At 40.5% G+C, this 24,828-nt stretch overlaps 1 protein-coding gene across 1 annotated transcript in view; it reads left to right on the top strand.

Annotated features, from left to right (window-relative positions):
* The first annotated feature begins 4,312 nt into the window (after nt 1-4,312).
* Nucleotides 4,313-24,828, top strand: part of ppp1r16b (protein phosphatase 1, regulatory subunit 16B) — a 107,361-nt gene continuing 86,845 nt past the window's right edge. The window contains exon 1 of the mRNA XM_037776628.1: nt 4,313-4,492. The gene's annotated coding sequence lies outside the window, so the exon portion shown is untranslated. The remainder of the gene's footprint in view (nt 4,493-24,828) is intronic.

The following is a 24,828-nucleotide window of genomic DNA, read 5'->3' as shown; positions in this document are numbered from 1 at the left end:
GCTGTGCTCGGCTCGTGATTGGCTCGGTCGATTGTGTTGGCGGGACCTTGATACCGCAGTTTCGGCCCCCCGATCACTACTGCGCAGACTTGGCTCCAAATGACATCAAAATCTCAAGATGGCAGCTCCCCTATCCGGGATATTTTGGCTTCACTTTTGCACCGTGGGAAGTAGTGGAGACGCATCGTCCATCTACATATACAGTCTATGGTTGCAGACTGTAGCTTCATGAACAAGAGAGTAGTATCAATCATCTCATCTAATTCTTGGCATCTTCCCATTGGAGTTTTGAATGGCTCCAGAATAAACTTGAGTACCAACTTGAAGGACTTGAAAGACCTAATCCTCATTCTTAACCGTTACTTTGCTGTCTTTGTTTTTAGTCGTGCCACTCCCAACAAAACAACCAGTCCTTTCTGTTCATTGAAAGAAGTGGGGCAAGTGCAAATCCATAAAATATGTAACGGGTGAAGTCTTAAGCCTGCCTGTCATTTCCAGCTGCCATGGGACCATGAAGATTAAGGTTAAGAGGAGAAAGGGGAGCGTATGAACAAATACTTCACTACATCAACTATTAGTGCTGACCTAGATTCTCAGATCACAGTGTGTTTCCATTTTAAAATATTTGTCTTCCATGTGTCTTTGTCAACATGTGCATACTTGCTTTTTTGCCATGTTTGGATATTATGTTATTTCAGTAAATACTGTAAATCTCGAGACACAAATGCAGTAATAAAACCTTATGATTATTATCTTTCCCAACAGTAGATTACCTGTCATGTTTCAAAAGCTTGGTGACGTCTTCATATTGAGATCTTTGACCTAAAGTGCCTTGAAGTGAACACTTTGATCGCCAACATGGCTGGAAGTTTAAATTCTTCCGTGCCTGAGGAATCCCCAGGAGTCTACGGGGCAGACAGCAGTTTTGTCTTTACTGGACAATAGTAGTAATTGAATCATTGAATGATTAATAATTGAAAATAGGAAAGAAAAGTGAGGCAGCACCTTTACCACCTCAGACAGCATAAGATATTCAGAGTCTCTCTGGGACTCCTAAAGACCGTCTACTGGAGAGCATCCTAACGGGCGGCATCATGAACTAGTCTGGAAACTGCTCCTGTGGCATTATGCTTTATTTTAAAACATATTTGCCTCTGAACCCCTTTACATTTGCAGCATGTACCAAATGCTATTATATGGTTTGTCTTACATCGGTGACCCATCTGTATCCTTTATATATGTAGGCTATTTTTTATTCCTGTTTTATGTATTATTCTTTATTGCACACTAGCCTTTTTACGCACAGCCTGAAAAGTATGCCATCCTGCATTTCACTTTGCATATTGTATGAGCATGAGACAAATAAAACATTTAAATCTGAACTATCAATATTCTTCCTTTGAAAAACATGAAATCTCAAAGAGTCACTTCATCTCAAATGTTCATTTGCAGCATAAATGTATTATTTTTTCAAAAAGTGGAATTATTTTTTGCCTGTGCATTCATAATTTTTCAAGAAAATTGAAAACATTATCTTGTGCCAATGGGCAGATTTCTTTACTAGAATCAAGATATGTGGTGGGTGGTTGATTACTCGAGGTATGACCACAGAAAGACAGGAAAGACAACAAGAAGAGAGATTTAAAAAGGAAAGGAGACATAAGTTGGGAAATATACAGAAAGTAAAGGAGGAAGAGTGGGGGAGAAATCTGAGAGACTCAGAGAGAGACGCTCTCTTCCAACTTCTCACCAGAGAGGCTGTGCAGACAAAGCACTGATTTTATTTTCAGCTTCAGTTTATTTTTGACACCTCATGAGCATTAAGACAAGTAAAAATACTAAATAATACATTAAATAGGAAGTCTGTGGAAAAATATAGTTTTATCAGGATATGTCCCCAATATACAGTATCCTTATGTTGAGAGCTCCAAAACAAGAGTTTGAGTGATTGAATGATTAACCGCTGGCTCATGCAAAACTATTATTGTACCATCAAGGCAGATAATAATAGTAATAACAGAAACACTTGACGTGTATATAGACATATATATATATACATATATGTATATATATGTATATATATATATATATATATACTTGTATGTACATAATGTTTATTTATATCTATCTTAGCTCAGCTTTGTTGTCCTTGTTTTCAGCTGTCTATTTCTATCTTCCTGTGAATTGTTCTTGTAACTATCTGTAATAATACACTGAGAGCAACTTAGAACCAGAGTAAAACTCCTTACATGTCCGCACATACTTGGCCAATGAAGCTGAATATATGGGGGAGAGACAATTCAACAATTTGACAGGACATGCACAGAATTTAGAAAAAACGCTGCAAAAACAGAAAATACAACTAAATAAAGAAAAATGCTGAAAATAGCACAGACGACAACGGAAACTGTCCCCAGGGGACACTAAAAACTAATGTGCAGGCCAGGACACACTTTTTGTCCCACCGGAAAAATATTTTAGCTCATTTTCCAAACCCCTTATGGCTAGCTGACTACAATAACTTAATCAGTCATAAACCATGGCAACAACAAGCATGTCCCAGCTGTGTGCATCACATTTTAGTGTCCCCTGGAAACAGTTTCTGTTGTCGTCTATGCTACTTGCAGCATTTCTGTATTTGGTTGACTTCAGTCTTGCAAACAGAACCCTCGGGTCTGAAAAGTGAAGCCAATGCTGAAGTGCCTTAAACTTGCATTCTTTCAAATAGCCAGCAGGGGGCGACTCCTCTGGTTGCAAAAAGAAGTCAGATTGTATAGAAGTCTATGAGAAAACTTGATTTATTACCTCAGTAAACTTTGTAAACACGAGTTTATAGTCTCAATCTCTAGTTTCAAGTCTTCTTCAATACAGCATGATGTTCATTTAGTAAATTATGGTCCCATTTAGGGTCAAATAGACCATAAAGCAGGGTATGCTTTAGGGCGTGGCTATCTTGTGATTGACAGGTCGCTACCACGGCGTTGTCCGGTCTGGGAGTTGTCCGTGTTTTCGCTTTACAACTTCAACCCTTTCACAGTGTGTTTTCAGTTCATGAAAGTTAATTATAGCTTTTTGGTCTCCTGAAAATGTCTTATTCAGCACGTGGTTGTACTTAGCTCGACCCTCTCGTGTCACGCCCTCCTCTTGTTGTATTCACAACACTGTAAGTGGAAAGTTTCTGAAAGCTCAGTTTACGAGTTGTGACGTGTTTGTTGACGTTGCCAGAAATGGCGGAGGCCATGGATGTTCTTATTTTGGTACATAATAAGTGAATATATTGTCATTTTAGTCGTATATTGTAATTCTTTGTAATTTTAAATAGGTCTGAGGAAAATATTCATATTCCCAACGTTCTCATCTTTTTCCTCTGCCATTATGCCTTTGCAAGTTACCCACTTGCTAGCTTGCTAAATTGTTAGCCTCTGTGGCTTCTAAACGCCGACAGAAACGTTAATATTGCCGTTGCTTAGCAGCGGTGCTCTCACGACTTAACCCCTTGAACGCCAAGCATATCGTGTACACGACTGCCCATGTAAACACGAGCTCACGAGTTTCATTTGAAGGCACCAAGTTGTCCGCAAACCAATGGGTAACGTCACAGTGACTACGTCCACTTTATATACAGTCTATGCTTGTAAAGAAAGTGCCTGATGGTACATGTCCAGAGGCTCCGTCCTTTCCACGCTTCCCATTCATTGTCTATGTAAGCAGCCGTGCAATGCATTCTGGTAGCGTGGCGGCGCGATTCAAGAAACGGAGCGTCACGACGCCCGCTCTTTATTTGCATAAAGTTGATGGCTAATGTACTTTATGCAAATCGCGGGCGTCCAACGTGACTCGCTGCCTCTCGAAACTCCCGAGAATCTTTTAAAATAAACGCTGTCGATCCAAAATAAAGACAGATTCAGCAACTGCATGGATTATTTCTCGCCTCAAATGTTCTCAGAAACACATTTCGGTGAACTATTTTCGTTAAATAAGAGAAGAAAGTTTCCAAACGAGCCTCCATACTGTTTCCGGTTTGAAAGCTGGGAGCAGGGAAAGCTTTCGTCCAATCAGGAACCTAGTGCCTTGTTTCTAGTGAGAGCCCACCAAGAGTCCAATGCTGGGAAGCGAATAAAAATAAATAAATCTCATGCAAATTAAATTCCATTCACTAAAACAAAACTTTGCTGAAGTGGTGGTGGTGGTGGCCCTGGTGGTGTCTTGTACCCCTCTTTAGTGCACCCCTGCTCATACCCAGAGCTCCTCAGTCTCCTCCTCCTCTCAGCCCCGCCCTGCAGGAGAGAGAGAGAGAGAGAGAGAGAGAGAGGGACTCTGCAGACACACACACACATTTACACAGAGAGTCACACACACTGAGCTGTCCTCCTCCTCAGCCCTGTCTGTCTGTCTGTCTCTCTACTAACGGGACAAGTTTAACCCTCCAGGATATCTCTTCTTCTCCTCTTCTTCTCTCTCTCCTGCGTGTGAACATCTCGACCGGGCTGAGGTGAGTCTCTACATTTAGTTAACAGTGTTTTGGACAGAAACTAAACGAGAAGGGGGTTTTTCTCAGTAGAGGAGGAAGAGGAGGAAGAGGCATGTCCGACTCTCTTCTTGGAGCAGTTTTAGCTACAGCTAGCTCACTTTACCGCCTTTCTACCGGCACTAAACGCCTCAGTAACGTGAGATTAACCCGGTGAACAGCGTCGCTTCCTGCTGCTGGTGAACTGAGCGACACGGTGTGAGACCAGCAGAGCAGCTCCTGCATCCTCCTCCGTTAGACCATTACACCGCTGCTACACTGTTACACACATGGCTTACTGCATGTCTGCACCACACATACATATATACACTTTACCACTTGCACACGGTTTGAGAGCTGCAGGGATTCACTTTGTTGTGACTTTATTATAAGTCTAGAGGAGTGAGGTCAGCTCACCAAGGCTGTGCTTTGTTATCTGAGGTTGCAGTGTCTAACAACTTTTCAATGGAAAATATGTGGAGACCTTCAGTTTTTGCCCTATGTTCAACATGTTTTTAACCTTCAGAAATAGATTTGTTAGAGGCTGTTAACTTGTATTTTCAATTAATTTTCTTTAGAAAATATTAGAAAATAGTGATTTATTAATAATAATAATAATAATTAATAAGTAATTTGCTTGTTTTGTCCAACCAGCTCTACAAAACTCAAACATATTCAATTTGCAATGACATAAAAACAGAAAATCATCACATTTTAGACGCTGGAACCAACTATTTGCTTAAAGGTTTGCAACTAACTACATTTCATTATGAATCTGCTGATTATTATTGATTGGTTGTTTGGTTTATAAAATGCTAGAAAATTGAAATATTGCTGTCACATTTTCCAGTCCAAGGTGACATATTCAATTAATTTGCTTTAGAAAAAATATCAGAAGATACTGAACATTTGCTTATTTTAGTCCAACCAGCTCTACAAAACTCAAAAATATTCAATTTGCAATGACAAAAAAAACAAATGTCATATTAAATCACTCTATTTCCTCATTCACAACATCTCTTACTAAAAGGCAGGAAAAGTGTATTCAATATAAGCTCTACGTACCTACACAAATATACTATGAACTGACAAAAAAACAGAAAATCCTCACATTTTAGCAGCTGGAACCAACTATTTGCTTGAAGGTTTGCAACTAACAATACATTTCATTATCAATGAATCTGCAGATTATTTCTTGATTGGTTGTTTGGTCTATAAAATGCTAGAAAACTGAAAAATTGCTTTCACATTTTCCAGTCCAAGGTGACATATTCAAATGCCCATCAGTACAAAACAATGTTCACTTTACGATGATATAAAACAGAAAAGAGCGAGAACTCCTCGTATAAATGACGAAGATGATTAATTATCAAAGTGGTTGCTGTTTTATTTGCTGACAACAACCAATCATCACCGCTATAAAACAGACACATTAAATATCTATGAGGTCCTTTTGTACCACGATGACATCAGACCATTCACAGGCTCTGTCTCTCGCTGTCACTGCCTCTTGTTCAACATGCTCACTTTGTTAGTGTCACTTTGTGCCAGATGTACACTTTGTTAAGGTAGCTGACTTCATACCTGCCTGTTTGCATTGGCCTTTTAAATGTTTGATGTATAGGAGAGACGTCCTGTGCGCTCCTTTTCTCCTGCTGTTCCTCTCAGCATCTGCACCGGCTGTCAGCTCATGTTAGAAATGGGCCGGTAGAGAGTGAGACGGCGCAATCTGCCCTCATGCAGATACACTTTACTGTACATACAGCGTGTATCTGTGCATGCAAACATGCAAGTACCAGAAAATGACCTGCAGGTGTGCATCACAGTCACGCATCCGGACTGTAATGTTTTATTCCACAAACCTTATATTGAAGGCACACAAGGCTCAGGGCTGAATATCATCTGCATAGTTTAAGTGAAATTCTGACACTGAAAGAAGACGCGTAAAAGCAAGTCTCTTCAGCTTAAACTCTCAGGCTTTCTACACATTTTAAAAGTATTTAAAAAAAAAAAGGTAAGATGACAAGAAGCAATGGAGAAAGAGATGCAACAAAGGTTGGCTGGACTCAAAGCGGGGACATTGCTGTTCATGTTTGGCATCTTAATCACTAAGCTGCCCTGGCTCTCTACTATAGACTGTGTAAAATATGGCCATAGCCTCCGTGACGTCACCTATAGGTTATTGAAGCTCAAAGTGGGCTGCTCCGTCCGTCGTCATCTTGGCAGTGAGGACACAGCCAGTTGTCATGAACGGAGATATTAGCTATAGAGAACAAAACCGTTTTTTTGTACCAGGCTGTAAACATTATTATTTCTGCTATAAGTTTGAGCCTTTTAACGTGGGGGTCTCTGGGGATTGACTCGCTTTTGGAACCATTTGATGAAATGCAGTTTAGGGCTGCAACTAACGATTATTTTCAATGTCAATTAATCTGTTGATTATTTTCTCGATTAATCGATTAGTTGTTTGGTCTATAAAATGTCAGAAAATGGTGAAAAATGTTGATCGGTTTTCCCAAAGCCCAAGATGAAGTCCTCAAATGTCTTGTTTTGTTTGTTCTTGTCTTGTAAAGAAACCAGAAAATATTCACATTTCAGATGCTGGAATCAGAGGATTTAGACTTCTTTCTTTCTTAAGAAATTACTCCAATCGATTATCAAAATAACTTGTGTATGGATTTAATAATTGACAACTAATCGTTTAATCGATGCAGCTCTACTGCAGTTTTTGGCACTTCCGCATTGGCTTAATTTCTCAGCACCGGAGGTTGCTGCTTGCTCTCTACACATGATCAGCAGCAGTAGGAGCTGTGCTCATTGTGAGGTTGAGCTGCAGGGCACAGTGCACAGAGGCAACGTGTAGTGTAGGTTTACGTCACCATGTGTGGTAGGCAGCAGAAAAGCACAGGGAAATAAACAACCCAAAACCAAGCAAAGACTGTTTTGGCGAGGAGGCAATTGACCTATTTAAGAGATGATGATTAAGAACCAGACATCAATTAGAGAGAAGAGTTATTCGTGTTTCTTGACACCAGCCTGATCTGCTTATGTAGTCAGCTCTCATCTATGTTACTTTTTAAATAAAAGGTAACGTCGTTTGCACATCGTCAACCTGATCATAGCTAGATAAGTATATAAAGATGGACAACATGACAGCTCCCCAAAAGTGAAGCCAAACCATCTCTATCGCCCCCTGGTGGCTGGCTGCAGGATCGGTCATAAATCCCGCCCCCTCTATGTTAGCGGACTGGAAATGAGCCAAACTAAAAAGTCAAAGTACACAAGTCAGATACATTTTTCCCAAAGATGGTTTCTGTCATTTTAGGTAGTTCTTATCACGCTGATGTATGTTGAAATGATTTTTTTTTTATAAGTTTGGTTTAAATAAGTTATTTGATGCTATGAAAAGGGGATGAGACGTTGACAGTTGATGTTGATTGACAGCTGCTCTGAGTGAAGTAGTCACGGAGCCGAAGGGAAATGTACGCGAGAGGAGATATAACTTTAACTTTCCATAACCGTCACGAGTCTGTGCTATAGAACAATTGTCAATTTGATCATAAATGTAGTTATAGAGATATTATGGTTAGTTGTTGTGTCTTTCTAGCCAAACGGCTACCGTCGCGCTAATGTAGAAGCTAGGTGACTCATGCTAACAAGCTGTGGCCTTACTCGGCTTGTGATTGGCTTGGGCGGATGTGTGGGCGGGACCTCGGTACCGTGGTTTCAGCCCCCATATCACTACTGCGCAGACTGTGGCTCCAAATGACAGATACTGTATCCGGGATACCATGGCTTTACTTTTGTACAGTGGGAGGAAGTGGAGACGCGTCGTCCATCTATATAATACAGTCTATGGTACGTTTCATACATTGCAAAACATATCACAAAAAAAAATCAAATACCACTATGATTTCTTGTCATTATTGTTTGGATCAAATGCACACACGACTACATTAGCAATGCCCTCCTCCACATTACAACCAACAGTTCCTCTGGTATTTCAGACTATAAATCATTAGTCTGTATATGGCGTAATGTCAAAATTAGATTCCTCTGAGTGTCTGAGCGAGCCGTCTCTGATCTCTGAGGAGCCTCACTGCTCTCCTTCAGTACTTCCTCTCCACTGATGAGCTGCCTCCATAATATATTCTCTGTAGTTTTGTAACCTAACTGATGTTTAATTATTCCGACACGGTGATTTGGCTGTTGCTCATAAAATATTGAAACAGAACAGCGGCCCAGGAGGCGCACTGAAAGACACCGGCTTCACTTTATCCTTAAATACAACTCGGGAGTGGAGCTGGGCGCTGTCTGTGACTGACATCAAAGCAAGTCAACACAGACCATCACATAAGATGTTTAATGACATTTTTGCTTAAATAAAGTACAATTTCCTCTTTCCCAGTCCTCACAGGAAGTCTCATGTTTGATTTGGAAAATCTGTTCGTTGACCTCCTGCTGCGTAAGACGTCTTCTCTGAGCCGTGCCTGAAACCAATGTGCTTGATCACTATCGAGAAGCGATTATACTAGATCAGCGTTCTGATTACAGCTACCAACCAGGCGCTGTCTGCTAATCTGTGGTCTTAATACTGAGACAGGCAAATCTCAGGGCAGCTATCAAGGCTGCTTAGAGGCCTTTTAAGTCCACAGCACCGTCTCTTGATCATTCTGTAATCAAGTTTCTAAAAAATACACACCTGTTGACCTTGTCCCTCCCTGGATGTTGATCTGAATATGCAGGTTTGGCTTCAGGGTTAATACTTGTGTGTTAGTTGTTCAGATATGGCTTCACACACATTTCCCAAATAAGTTAAACCAGAAAAAAAGCATCAGCATCTTCCCATATCTTGTGTTTCTCTCAGGTGTGTATTCATCTATTTGCACTGACAGGGTTGTGATCTGGTTCTAGTGTGAGACAAAATAGATAGAACCAGTGGGCATGTGAATTATACTAGTATTCTTCAGATTGTGTTTTTCAGCTGTTATGGGATCAGTGGATCCCCTGCTGATGCATGCTGGGATATCTCAACCCCTCTTGTGACCCCTCACTGAGAGGATAAAGCCTCAGGCATCATTGTTTTGTAGAGAAGAGATTAAGCATCATGTCATCCCAATCGATCAGCGCTGCGTTTGTTTGTGTGGCTCTTAATTTGCAGATGGTCACTGTCCAGTCAAAACCAGGTTCCTCCACTATTTCTTAGGAGCTCAGTCACACCAGTGTTTATTTATAACTGATCTGAAATACATATAAATTTAAAGATAATACAAAATATAAATATAAGTCAATATAAGACTGAAATCTTTTTTTTCAGTGGATTTGCTCACAAAAGGGAAGTCAGTTTCTGTGGTGCTTTTGTAAAGGTTCAACATTGGTGGATTTTAATGTGCAAATGTGAGGTGCTGACGTTTTACGAACTCCAAAAGCAACCCCCGACATGTGACCGAATCAAAACTTTCAAACAAATCTAGAGCCGCAACAATTAGCCGATTAATCCATTAGTTGATCGAAGAATCGGATCATTGGAATAATAATCTGCAACTGTTTTGATATTTGATGAATCGTTTCAGTTATTTTTAGGGCCATCAAAGTTAGCGTGATAACGCTTTAACGCAAATTAGTTTTAACGTCATTAATTTCTTTAACGCATTAACGCAATGGATCCTTTGGAGGTTGCAGCGCGCTCGGTTTTAAAGCCAGAGTGTAGTATCTTATGAAACTAGAAAAAGAAGGAATCCATTGGTACCAACCATGTCATACTAGCTTGTTGCAAAAGAGGTTTAATGACGCTCCAAACATCCGCTAAATTTTGGCGAGGAAAAACTGGCATGGCCATTTTCAAAGGAGTCCCTTGACCTCTGACCTCAAGATATGTGAATGAAGATGGGTCATAGTCAAGTCAGGACACTGACACACTGACAGCTGTTGTTGCCTGTTGGGTTTGAGTTTGCCATGTTATGATTTGAGCATATTTTTTATACTAAATGCAGTACCTGTGAGGGTTTCTGGACAATATTTGTTATTGTTTTGTGTTGTTAATTGATTTCCAATAATAAATATATACATAGATTTCCATAAAGCAAACATATTTGCCCACTCCCATGTTGATAAGTGTATTAATTACTTGAAACATTTCCCTTTAAGGTGCATTTAGAACGTATACAAATGTGCGATTCATTTGCGATTAATCGCGATTAAATATTTTAATCGACTGACAGCCCTAGTTATTTTCATGCTGAATTATTAATAAGATTATTTGTTGGTTTGTTTGTTTGTCAGCAAGATTACAGAAAAACTACTGGCCCGATTTTCATTAAACTTGGTGGCCGAATGTAGCAAGGGCCAAGGAAGAACCCATTTTGGAGCGGATCCAAAACACAGGGCTGATATACTGTACAAATTACTTTTCACTGTCATTAACATTGCAAGAAAGGGAATGGCCCGAGTGGCCTTCTAGTTTTCTTTCCTATTTCATATCATTATAAACTGAATATCTTTGGGTTTTGGGCTGTTGGTCGGACAAAACAAGACATTTGCATACGTCACCTTGGGTTTATTTTCTGACATTGTATATACCAAACGATTAATCGGGAATTAAAATGCTCATTAGTTGCCCTAATCAAATCTCTAAACTCACTGTGTTAGACTTAAAACAACCCTCATTACACATGACCCTTCTTACCTCCTCCATAACTCATTCCAACTCCTTCCATCAGGCCCAATGAATGAATAAATGAATACATTTTGCTCTGCCAGTTTCTGATGTGATCTGGCACACACAAAGCCTCATTATATCATCTCAAAAAATGCAACGTCAGCAAGCCTAAAACAAGGCTGTTTTTCTTAGTTTATTTAAAGTTTACATTTTGGAGCAACCAGTGTGTTAAAACAAAAGTAAAACACATTGTCTTTATAGTCTTTTATGCATATTAAATGTACTTTATGACTCACTGTGTTTTTACATCCTTTTTCTGACTCTGTGCCGTATTTGTAGCTCATTGTGTGTTTCTGTATTAAAGCCCAACATCTCGTGCAGAATGTGTCTTTTAGAAGCAGACCGACCAATCAGAGTCAGTGAAGTGTGGTGAACAGGAAGTGAGCTCATAGAGTTTGTGGCCTGCACTCTGTGTACAGGAAGCCGTTTTGACCGAGGGGGGCACATTGTGAAGGTTTTTCCCTCACATTGTTGTGGAAAGCACACGAGCAGCAAGCCTCTCTGGTCTAGTTTGAATTCAGCACATGATTACTCATTTGTACATGAAATTCTTGAATTGGATTTTTTCTTCTTGGAGTGTCTTGGAAATCATGAAATTGTTTCTCCTCTTGTGAAAAGCAGTGCTTTCCAACAGTTCTTTATACAGTCTCTAAAAATATTCACTATTCATAAAGATTCATGCTTTCACTCTGCTCTCCTGATGAGCAAAATGCCTCTTAGATTAGACAAACACAGCTGTTGAACTTCAAAGACAAAAATCAGCCAACATTGGAAGTGTTATTGAAATTGTGTGTGCGCGCGTCCGTCCGTGCGTGTGCGTGTGTGTGCGCTTTTATGAATTCTGCCTCTGCTGTTTGAGATGGGGTCTTTAATGTCTGGTTTGCTCTGTCTTCTATCTCTGTCTGTCTGTGCTCTACAACCATTGGTCTAAAATTGACTGCTCACTCTGGTGCTTGGTTGTGCCTGGTAGAGCCAAGGCTGCAGTTGAGGGTTGTGTGTGTGTGTGTTTGTGCCTTTGGTGTTGATTCTTCTCTTTGTCGATTCTCTCTTTATACTCTTCTTGGATGATGGCTCACTGTGCTTGAAAACCCTCAATACACAAACACACTTTCCTGCTCACACACACACGCCACACTCTGTTAACCACTAATGTTTCTCCCATTAAGGTTTTAAAGTTTTATAAAGTAGCGAGAACCGATGCTCTTTCCACTCTGATTTTTCAAAGTGCAGGATTCCTCTGAAGTGTGACCAGCTGGATCTCTTTAAGAAGTGATGAGCACAAGTTTGTCTGAAAGCTTTCTTTTAGGAATCCTCCAAAGAGAGAGTGTTTTAAATGTATTAGTGTCTAGACATGATGCGGCTGGTGTCCAAACTGATCAGCACCAGTTGCAGCATTGACTTAAAGAAGAAGCGGGTAGATGCGGCCCTCTCTTGCACCAGCTCTGAAACAATGACATGGTCACTTTTCTGCTGCTGAGGGTCAAAGTCCCTGCTGGGTTTTAGACCAGCTATCTAATTATCTCCACTAAGAAATTTAGTATACAGGAACAAGTGGATTTTGATGTGGCTCTGCTCTTTTTTCTAAAAGGGGTTCTTAACATTGTGAATTAAGGTGTTTTTTTAGCATTTTTGCTTAGTCTGGAGCCTTGAAACCCAGTATGTAATATGGCACTTAAATGCACTAAATGGGTTTAGTCTTGACAGATAATATTATTGCATGCAATTTAAGCAATAAAAATGTAGATTTTTCTAAAAAGGAAACCAATTAGTTGTTCCTTTTTATGTTTTCTTTTGTATGTTTACTATTGTTCCTTAATAAATCAAAAGATTTTTTTAATCTGATTAATCGATAGAACAATCGGTAGAATATTTTATTACTAAAGTAATCCATAGCTGCTGGCACCATTAAAATGTCCTGGTAGAATAGAAAATCAATGTCAATCTGGATCCCAATATCGACTGAGAACCAATGTTTATTTTTTTATTTCACCTTTATGTTGTTTCCATTATTTCCTTCAAACAACTCCCCAAATACTGTCTTCACACTATTTTTTTTTTAATCTAAACTTGAGTATGATTGTCCCACCTCCCTCTAATCCTGCTATTTTTTTTACATTTATTTCCTGTTCTTCCAATCTGCGGTACGTTTGAATTATTCTAGGAAAATTGACAATACTGCACGGCTAGTGGAGCGATGTGAGAATTACTGAGCGGAGCACAGAGAGAGAGAAAAAAAAAGAAGACTTCCACTGCCCTACTTGGAAGATAATATTGTGTGGCATCAAGATGGGCCAGCATGTTATTCTGTGCTCAGTGAAGCATTTTCTTGCAAACAGTGCTATAACTAATAACGTCATCATGATATATGCACATGAGTTTTTTTCCACTGGGATTGCATTCTGCTTGCACACTCACCGCACACTCATCTTAAAGGAACTGATCTCTGACCACATTCAGGTGTTCAGTTTCTTATTGCACGAGATTGGAAAAAATAGTGGTCATATATTAGGATTAACTGTCCCAGATTCAAACTAAACTAGCAGTGTGAACTTTATAACTGCATTAAATCAGAAATTCACAAACCTGAAGAAAGTAGTTTCTTCATCCAGTATAAGTTATCAAAGTGTTTGTTGTGTGACTGCAATTTTTTTTATTCAACTGTCCTTTTTTTATGTAAACTGTGGCAGGAAGAACAGATTGCAGAGATCAACTGTACTCTCATCTATTTCGCCTGCCTTTGGCTTTATCTGAAACTAACAGATACAGACAGATCTTTGTTCTGCCGTGTAGTAAAATGAGAAATCAGCATGTATAGCTCTCGCTCTGGCCATGCCCGCAGTTACAGGGACAGTGCAGGCTCGCTGCGCACCCATCTTGGTTTAGTAGTGGATTAGAAGTGACACTTACTGCAGGCTGGCTGAGTCTAAGCTCTGTTTACTCTGGCTGGGTCTTAGCCGGAGACTCAAACCATCATTAGGCAGCGAAATGACTCAACAGCGGGACAGAGCTTCAGACAGGCAAGAGCAAAAGAGAAGACTAAAGAGGGAAAACGAGTAGGAGGAACAATTTAGAAAAGAAACATAAAAAACTGGAGGGTATTCCTGAATTTGCGTGAGATAGAGTGAACTGGATGACTTCAGCGAGAGGGGGGTAGCTAGAACCTGGAGGCCAGGGCGTGCTTTGGTCAAACCCTTTTATAAATAAACAGACAGATTGGTCTAAAATAAACATGAATCGCTCGTGTCAGTGTGAAGCAGATGGGCGAATAACCCCACCCAGGACCGGGACCGGACAGCAGGCCCTAAACATGGGCTGCTGCTGTTGAGCAGAGAGGCTGCAGGCCAAGTTTTTTCCTGCACTGATGTTGAGGCCTTTTTATAAAGCCATCTACGTAAGAAAATCTGCAGAAAAAACAACCAGTTCAGACATTTGCCCAGTTCAAAATTGACTTGCAGTAAGAGTATCAGTGTTGTGTCTTGTCAGGAACGATTAAAAACTCTGACTGGAGGGTCTGACTGATCTCTTTTTAAAAGCTGTAAACATGGACGCTGTTCTGCTGATGTAACAGAAAGCAATAGGCTCATGGTGGGCAGGTGAAATAAAAGCCGTCCATTTATTAAAAAAAAAGGAAAAAAAAACATCTCAAGGAATAAAAGGAGCCATCACAGAATAACGGAGATGACAAGCAAATGGAGACTACAGACTCTTCCATAACAACAAAGCTGAGTGAGAAGAATAAAGTACTTTTTTGGACATGGCAGGGCCTGAATCTTTACTGCAAAGTGCCTGCTGGTGAGAAGAGGAGAATTGTATCCCTTCAAAGTTAGCCTAATGGACTGTAAGACAGGAATACAGATGAGTCAAGATGAGAAGACCTAAGCTGCTTACACTCAGGGAACCTGCAACGTTTCTGTTAAATTATCCGGGGAAGAGTTTCACAATAGTTCAGAAGTTCAACCGTGGGTCTTCTACTGTAGATGGAAAAGTCTGTGTCATGTCTTAATGTCTGAGTTGAAGAGATTATGCAGTGCACGTGCAAGAGATGTAGCACCCTGTGAAGTTTTTCACCACTAAGTGCTATGAGGCCGTGTTTTATGAGTGGGTCCTCGTTTTGTTAGTATCATGTACATGTGAGCACACGGGGGACTATTCCTGCCGCTGGTTACATGCTATTACAGTGATCGAAGAAGAGTAGTAAAGCGCCTGCAAGGGCAATGAAGAAGATGACTAAGCTAGCAAACATGGATGTAACCCATGCATGATTTAAGATATAAAAAAATGCATTTGGAGCTGCAATGAGTAGTTGATTAATTGATAAGTGGATTGGCAGAAATCAGCTTTTGGCTATTTTGATAATTTATTAATCGTTAAAAACGGCAACTATTCCCTGGTTCCATGTCTGTATTTTTCGTATGCGTTTTTTAAATCCGTCATCCGATAAATATCGTTACGCACAGAAACCTTGCACACTGAGTCCAATGTGTTTTATTATACCCCCGCGACAACTTAGTCGGGGGTTATATAGCGCTCCGCGTGTCCTTCCGTCCGTTAGCGTGTCACACTTTCGTTTCTGGAGCAGAACTCTGGAACTATCTAACTTAATAACTTCAATTTTGGTATGATGGTTGACAGTGTGGTCTAGTTGTGCCTTTTAGGGGTTAGAAGTCCAGGGTGCCCAACATTTTTGAAATTTTTCCAAAAGGGCAAAAGCTTTGGCCCTAGGGGTCAAGCAGTGAGCGGGGGTATGTGAGCCATGCTCACGTTTGTCTTGTTACTCTATTTGTTGTGAAAATTCGTAATACAAGACAAAACTGAATTAATTGCGTCGGTGCCGTGCGATGGATAGCGCTAGTCCCAAACAGGGCTAATGAACGAATGACATTAGCAAGAAGCTATCGTTTAGCTGCCTAGAGCACAATCCGTCTAATCTTTCCTACTTCCTTTGTGTTGCGAACATCCCCAATTATTCCAAGCTGTTCTGTAATCACCTGCCACAATCTCTTTTTAAATTCTGCATCTCTGTATTATTTTATTTCTTTATCATAAAATGCTTTGTGCTGGGAGACACAGTGAATGTTTATCAGACACCATTTTGGATGATGACGTTTGCTCGGACGGTTGCTCTGAGTGGTCAAATAACTTTTGTTATTTTTTGCTTTTGACGTATGCAAAAAAAAATGCAGAAAATTGACCCTGCTCCGAAAACTGTGGTAAATGTAATTGACCCAACGTGAGATGTATTCATTTTATTATTTCAAAGGCCTTCAGTCTTTTATGATATAGAAGATTGCAAGGAAACTCCTCATGGAATCTTTTTTATCTTGCTTTCTCTCCTTCAAAGCATCATGCAAGGAAACCGTCAATTTGTGCGTGCTTTGTCCGGGAATGTTGCCGCTTTTCTCTCACCAGCGCTGTGGAAGAAGATTGCTGGTAATATCACTAGGTGTTGTTACAGCGCCTTGCATAAAAAAATTCAGCTCCTGTTTCCACATGAAGCAAAAATAAAACACATATAAGGTGCAAAAGAGGCTGAGAATCACCAACCACGTCACAACACTTCACATCTAGAAATAGTGAAAGGGATAAAGATAATCTGTTAGGTCATCTTGGGTTTGAGAGTCAATCTCACTCGTGGTCTTGTTTTCTCCTCTTTGTGATGAGGTTTAATCCTTTGAGTTTCTAGAACTGATTCTGACCTCAAGTCCTGTTTGAAGTACATCTGCTTTTGTTACGTTGCATTATAAAATACACGCACCGCTCAAAATAAAAGGCTTCTACAAGAAACCTCAGTCTACGCTCGCAAAGATAAACAAGAAGCTTACGAGGTGTACAGTAAGAGTGCTCTAAATCCTTCAGTTTACACACTGTCTGCTGGGTAATCTGAGGCTGCAGCCTCCCTCTGACCTGCTGCTGACACGCTGGTGGGCTTGAGCAGGGACGGAAAATGTCTCTGTATGTATGTGTCAGTTGACATAGTTTTATGACTCTGCTACAAATAGAAGATCTAGTGGTAAAATGACTATTCAGTTAACTAATGATTATTTACATCTAAACTAAACAAAGAAAAGCGTGCAGATCTTAACCCTTTTGTGCTGTAATTTTAAGAGACTTTCGCTTACAATGTACAAACAAAATAGGAATTTGTCTTCACACAGGCAAATGGTGCCAAATTGGACCTTGATTGTTGCAGTTTTTGGACGCCGGTTGTCAAAACTTGTCCAAAATGTGTACAGTCTGTTGCTGCGCTTTGTTAACATGTCATGTGATTGGTTGGGCTTTCCATGTGTGGCTGTTTGGGTGCATGTCTACATCGGCCCTTCCTCACATAATTTCCATTTTGGGCAGATGGATTATTGTGAGGCGCATAGGAATCAGCTTGAAGTGAGAAGTGGGGGGGGAAATGCATTCTCCGAATCCAATATGAATGCTCAAGAATGTACAGAGAGCATACTAAGTGTTGTTGTTGTTGTATTCCTCCTCATTGCACAGCTTCATTTTTATTCACACCGCACCAAAAACGATGTAGCAGATTGATGGCGTATCTCAGCAAGTTTCAATATTTGAGGGCAGAGCAGGTTTGCATATTAGTAAAAGTTTGTCCATCTAGATGTTGTTGCACAATTTAATTTAATATTTTTGTTTATGAATATTTTTGCATATTTCTATTCTATTCTAATTAATTAATTTTACTCCTTTTTTAATTTATCCTACTACAAGAGTATTTTGTTCCTCCATGATCCAGCTGCCGTGTGACCATGAGGTCCATTTAGTTAAGGTGCTGTATTGGACGCCTGCCTAAGTAATGATTGGTGACACCGGCAGGTGTCCTTTAGACAGGGCTGTCAAACATTCAGATGCATTATGGGACTTAATGAAAGTGGAGTGCCAAGTTGTCTTGGCTTGCTCAGGTTGTTAGGATGAAGTATATTTAGCATCATTTTTCTGTGTTCTGCTTAGATTTGCCCCATTGTCACCGATACCCGATCCAGCTATTTGAGTCAGTATCGGCACATCGGATATCCTAAGATATACTTTTTTTTATATATAAAAACATGCTGCAACAAGCAAAGTGGAAAAATGTAATGACGTCAAACAAGTAACAGATTTTGTCTGTTCCAGTGTCATAGCAGATTCTTTAAATAATTAAGTAGTAGAGGTGAGAATCACCAGAGGCCCTAAGATGCAATATTATCACGATACTTAGGTCACCAGACGATCTTGTTGCGATTTTAGACATTTTAGTTAGTATTGCGATAAGATATATTGTAATATATTGTGATTTATTACCTTTTTTCAACTGCAAATTATGCAGTTTGTCAACATCTGTTTTATCTAATAACATATATTTTTTGCTCTGTTCATCTCAGAGTTTTATTCATATATCTTGAGGTCAGAGGTCAATGGAGCCCTTTGAAAATGGTCATGCTAGTTTTTCCTCACCAAAATGTAGCGTAACTTTGGAGCTTTTTAGCATTCTTCCTAACAAGAATGAGCCCGCTACAACCTCTGATAGACAGAATAACGGCCAATCGGATTGTTAAGAGGTTAATAGTTTATATAATAAAAGATCAATAGTTACACGATAGTAGATACAATATTGCCACGCAAAATATCGCGATACTATGCTGTATCGATTTTTTTCCCCCTCACCCCTATTAAGTAGTATTATTGTAAGTTCTTTTGTCCAGCGTGGCTAAATACTGGATTGAAGGCAGTACAATGGTGGGACTGTTGGCCCTGGTGCAGCGTTGACCTGGCTGTGTCAGGCAGGACGAAGTACAATGAATTAGGTTAACAGGAATTATAATGTGGACTTTGCATGACCGTAGAGCCAGCAGGCTTGCAGTGATTAATATGTTGGTCAGTAGGCCCTGCAGGATCAGTCCTGACACACAAATTTAGATTTACTGCAAGATTGCTGTCTTAGTATTTACTTCAAGTAAACAGCTTACGTGGACTTAAGCTAATGTCGTTTGTGTGCTTAAATGAGCTGAGTTGAGTTTATTCATGTGTATCACTGTGGAATAATTAATTACATTTGGGCACAAAAAGTAGAGTCACCTAAACAGTGTCAATGCTTCTAGGCTCAGCTGGGAATGCAGCTGGCCAGTTGTGGCATCCTGTAGCTCCCCAGCACCTTGCTTTTGTCGACATGCAGGCTGCCGTCTACCTCTGCCCTGGTTCGCTTCGACAGGGGAGACAATGACCCAGAATCTAGTTGACCTGAGTGCTTTAAATCAAGGCTCCACTGGAGGAAATAAATTCTCTCCTCACCAGCGCGCCCAGCGCCAACTAGGACAAGTAATCCAGACAGAATAAAAACTGTCCTCTTAGACGACGCAGAGGGAGAGAGGGATGGAGGAGTGATAGACTAAGAGAGAAAGGGTGAGAGGAGCTGGATTGTTGACTGGATAGATGGAGAAGTGGTGCACTGTTGCAACAACAGCACGCTATTTGACATAAGACAAGTTATCTCATGGGACTCTGATCGGAGCAGTCCCATGGAAAGTAAATAACAAAGTTGTTAGAAAAACATGTTTTTGCATTCATTCTTGCTGCATTATATTTGCAGATTTTTTGCCACAGCATGTTCCTGAATCTGCGCACTGACTCCCTGCTGAGTTTGTCTACCAGGCGATTGGAATAATCCTAATATTTATAGCTGTTTGCATGTTTACTTATTCTATGATCAGATAGTTCCTGATTTAAATATTTGAGACTTTTACACATTTTATGAGGCACTGTGCTAGTTCTTGAAGACCATGTGATTCAGTCAAAAGCTCCAGAACAAACATTGTTTAGTCAGCTGCTGTTTTTAAGATCAAGAATGAACCAACAAGCTTAATTTGTACGAATTAATTAAACAAACCAGATAAACCGTGTTAATTATAAGGAGCTTTAGAGGTGTTTGGTTGGTGGATTTAGTTACCTTTAGACTGAGCCAGGTTAACTGTTTCTTGACTCAAAACATGCATAAGGTATCTTATTTTAAGATCTGAGTCCTTGAGACCAAATGTGTGCGTGTGTTCAAGGAGCTCCACGGCTCACTGAAGCCTGCCCTGTTTTCTGTTTGTCTGTTTACGTACAGCAGCAGCTGCTACTCTGCTTTTTTCTTCCCACTCCTGTGCTGTCCTTTGCCACTGAATTAGAAGGATTCATTTTTACTCTATTTTGTTTCAAAAGGAAGCTGCTGCTGTCGCTGCAGAGGGAGCCGAGACAGATGTCCAACACAACATAGTGGGAGAGAAAATCAAATTAAAAAAACACATTTGTTAGAAATCTGAAATTGTCCGAAATAGTTAAAAAGTTGGTATTTTCATGAAATCCCCTTTTCTTCTGTGACAGAATTAAAGAAAAACGTGGTTTTAAACTTGGGAACGTGAGGCAGAAATGAATGAAAACCAAGTAGGTGATTAGTTAAAGCAAAGCAACATAAAGCCTGATTAATATGTTAACATGTGGAATACATAATAATGTATACTATAGCATCAAGACATTATGTAACTCATGGTTTTACATGACAGATATTGGAGGACACAGAAATGTATAATACTCATGATTAAAACATATACTCATTCCATCGCCCCGTGATGAATGTACTGATGCACATATATATATAAAAAAAGAAAACTCAATTAAAAAAAAAATACTATACTGTAATCTGAGTACATAATTCAAAAGATATGCGATGAAATAAATGACACAGCATTGACAAGAATAGAAATATCAGCGTCTGATTGACTGAGGGGAACTGTGAGTGTAAAGCGACTACCTCTGTGTTAAAAGTGTAACATAGTGTGTGTGTGTGTGTGTGTGTGTGTGTCTCTCCACACACAGACCTGCGTTCTGTCAGTTTGACTTCAGTGACTTTAGTCTGACACGGCCAGGGGTCTTGTTCCGGCTAATGGCTGCGGTTGTCAGAAAGGTCAGATGTCAAATCTCAGTGCAGCAGTCAGAACCAACTGCTTCCTGTTTTAATGGCCATGTACTGTGTCATTAGCCTTTTGTGCTGCAGCGTCTCCTCAACACTGACTCAGGGCCCAAATTAATGGCTAGCGTATGATAACGAGCACCTTTGGGTAAAACGGCAGCTCTGAAATTTGGGTCTGCATATAAATAAGTTTTAGAGCTGCTGTTACTGTCTGATCCTTCAACCATAATTCAGGTTTATTACAACTTGGGAGACCTTTAGCAACATTTCAGGTGCGCTCACTTTCGGTTTTACCTTCAGATAAAGTGGTTTTAAATCAGTGGCTCTCAGCCAGATGTAATTTAGCCTTGTCAGATGAGTTTGAGATATATATGCTATATTATAATATTATAAACTATAAATTTAATAAAAGTGGATATTGTTACAATATTTTCTTCATACTAGAAGTGGATTTTGCCCTTTTTTTGTAGGTTCTGTCAATTCTAGTGTTTTGAGTGGCAAAAGCTGGATGTGGCATTTTTTTCAATTTCTTTTAGCAAATCTATTTCTCCTACTCTGTATTCGCAGAACGTCATGTTAGGGTTTGACCCTTGCTGGGGATCACTGGTTTTAGATAATCTGACTAAACTGTTGGCTTGTTTACAACCTGTCTGATCATCTGAACACATGTTTGTTGCCCCGTCGCTGTGTCTCTAGATCTCAATAATTGATTAAATGATGGCCTTAACTAGAAAGGTAAGACCCAAGTTTAAATAAACCAAAATTATTGTTTAGATAAAAAGCAGTATTTGTCATCTTAGATCCATAGCTTGAATGGCAGCACACAACAGATAATCACATAGATCTGGTTCATGTAAAAAGTCACTGGCTTGGAAAATGAGTCCTGATCAGCCTGAGTAAAACACATTGAACGTTCAGATAATTTCTGTGCTTTAAGCACTTATTATCATGTGATAAATGCCACACATTGTCAAGCCTTTTCTGGTATGCAAAGACCGGGCTGTGCATTGATTTCTCTAATACCAGCTGACAGCTGTCTCATTTTCACCAGTGACAGACAGCATTGCTGAAAATTACTGCTCACGCAGTCTGATGTTATGGATTTGGTTTTGTCTCCGATGACCTTAACACTGTGGTAAGGCTCAATTATGAAATCAGAACAGGCTGTCACTTTGCAAAAAGCCTTTATGGTTCAGCTAAATCATGAAATGAGAAGAAGTCATTTCATTCCAAGAGGCTGTATCGCTCATTTTAAACACTAGTGCAGTTCCTGTTCAGAACGGGCTGAATACTTGGAGCCGCTCATACAAACGACTCCACACTTAACACTGGCTCCCCTTGGGTCCTCAGCAATACACCTGTAATGAGATAGTTATATCACACACCCAAGTCGCAGCTAATCGTGGTCAGAATCATCAGTGAAATACACTCAGCGGAGGTAATTTCCAAATAGACGTATTAGTTGCTTGCTTTGACATAACCACTGCTGTTATAAAGTGGAGCATGGATTTAATTAGCGGGGGTATTTTGCTGGCGGTTCCATTATTAGTGTTATAAGTTAGTAACTAGGGATGATAATAAGTAACCGGCATTAAGAAATTCTACCGATTCATGCTATCAGTTAAACAGTTAAAAGAAATAGTAAACTCAGAGGAGCGGCTTGTCACTCTATGGAGTTGCAGCATTTATTCACCGACAAATGAACTGTACACACACTGCACTGCTATGTTCACAGCTATAACGTTACTGATATCTTAGTACTCACCATCGTCACACACAAACGGTCTGGCGGACACTCTCTAACGTTATGCCAGACCAACAGACCCTATGTGTGTGACAACGGTGAGCACAAAGCCACCAGCAACGCTACAGCTGCGAACGCAGCACAAGCACACACGGTCTGTCGGACACTCGCTATCGTCACACCGGGCTGACAGAGTACACAGGCAGACACACAGCTGACAACCTTGCAGCTAAACTTAATGATGCTGTGGAGACTTACTGGGAAAGTGGCTGCATGTGTCCACGACAATCGTCGCTGCTAACTCTCGGGTGAACCGGGGACTGGGGAGTTGTCTTTGTTTCATGTACGTATCATAATAACGGCTTGTATATCTGCAGTCCTCGATCTTTCAGTTTCCCTTTTTGAATGCCAAATACAGACTACCGCCACCTGGTGATTATTTTATCTCATGCAGGCGCAGAGCGTACGTGGTAGTTGGCCGTTGGCTGTAGTCTTTGCAGTGTGTTCAAGTAAAACTTGTCGGTCAAGACAAAGGCGACGTGAATGAGTCGGCCTTCATCGCCGCTAGTTCTTCGATGTCGGATTGATGAGTCTGGGCCTTAAGTCAGGCTCACTGCGGACGACTTGCTGGCTCAGTCCGCAGAGCCCAGAAAGCCCCGGCCTCGCTGCTTGCTTTTTTATTCAGAGTGTATTAATATTGAATCTGTTGCGTGTCTAAATTGCACCACATTCGACACAGTACTCCATGGGGTCCCCAGCAATACACCCGCCAAGTGTGAAGTAAATTGGATGAACGGCTGTCGAGATATGCAAAGGACGTACAGACAGACACAGATTCCTTGCTTTATAGTTTGATGAAATTGGATCGAGCTCTTTCATTGCAAATGTCTTAATAAAATAATCCCATTGTACTCTTCCAGAAGTGGTAGTAGAGAAGCTTTGCACAGTCTCACAACACTCAATCTCGTATTTCCCACCAGGGCTAGGCCTTGAAGAAATCCTGTCATGAATTTAACTTTTTCTTTTTAATTAATAGTGAATTGTCTAATCTACTTCACGACCCTGAAACCAAGTTAGTCTATTGATTAAGGATCTTGGAGTGATAGCAGGTTTCAGGGGGCGAAGTGCTGGTATCTGAGCAGTGAATAATGGTATGTGTCACCAGTACAACAGCTGTAACTCCTGCTACTTTCTGGCTGAAGGGTTTCGGTGGGCTTTATAAATCAGCTTGACCCGCCTTTGGTATTAGTAGGTGATTAAATGAATTAGCGGGACCTGGAGACATTAGCGTTGGCCTGTGGGGCTCAGGGACATGGTGGGTTGGGATAGCGGGTGGGGGGTGAGGGACACAGTTTTATGTCCTTCAACTGAGGCCACAGTTTCACAAGCAGGCAGGCATGCGAACACAGTGTACACACACTTTCTCATGACATAGAGGGGTTTGTACAGCTCACATGAATACACACACGGAGATAAAATGCAGATACACACACACACACTGTCACACACACACTGGTCCATTGTGTGTGACACTGCCGCCACTGTGTCTCCATGCGGAGCGTCCTGACACAGCACACGCCTCCTCGCTGCTAAATGTCATGCACTGTTACAGACATTATTGGTGATGCAAAGTGCAGCGTGTGTTTGTGTGTGTGTGTGTGTGTGTGTGTGTGTGTGTGGCAGCTGTGTATTGTTATTGTATGAACATTAAAGACGCTAATTTTGAAACATTTTCTTAACCGATAACCGACCCTCGTTAACCGTTATTAACCGTTAACCGACAACATTTGTGCCTCGCATGCAGCGGTGCCCCAGCTGCAGGAGCACAACAGATATTTGTTGACGTGAGTCCCCAGTTCACCCGTCCGGGAGTGTTAACTTAACAGCCACGGTGTTGTGTGTAGTGTCGCTGACACTAAGTTTAAGTT

Source organism: Sebastes umbrosus, chromosome 1, assembly GCF_015220745.1.
Source record: "Sebastes umbrosus isolate fSebUmb1 chromosome 1, fSebUmb1.pri, whole genome shotgun sequence".
In the NCBI taxonomy this organism is placed as follows: Eukaryota; Metazoa; Chordata; class Actinopteri; order Perciformes; family Sebastidae; genus Sebastes; species Sebastes umbrosus.
This window is presented reverse-complemented; position numbering and strand designations above follow the sequence as displayed.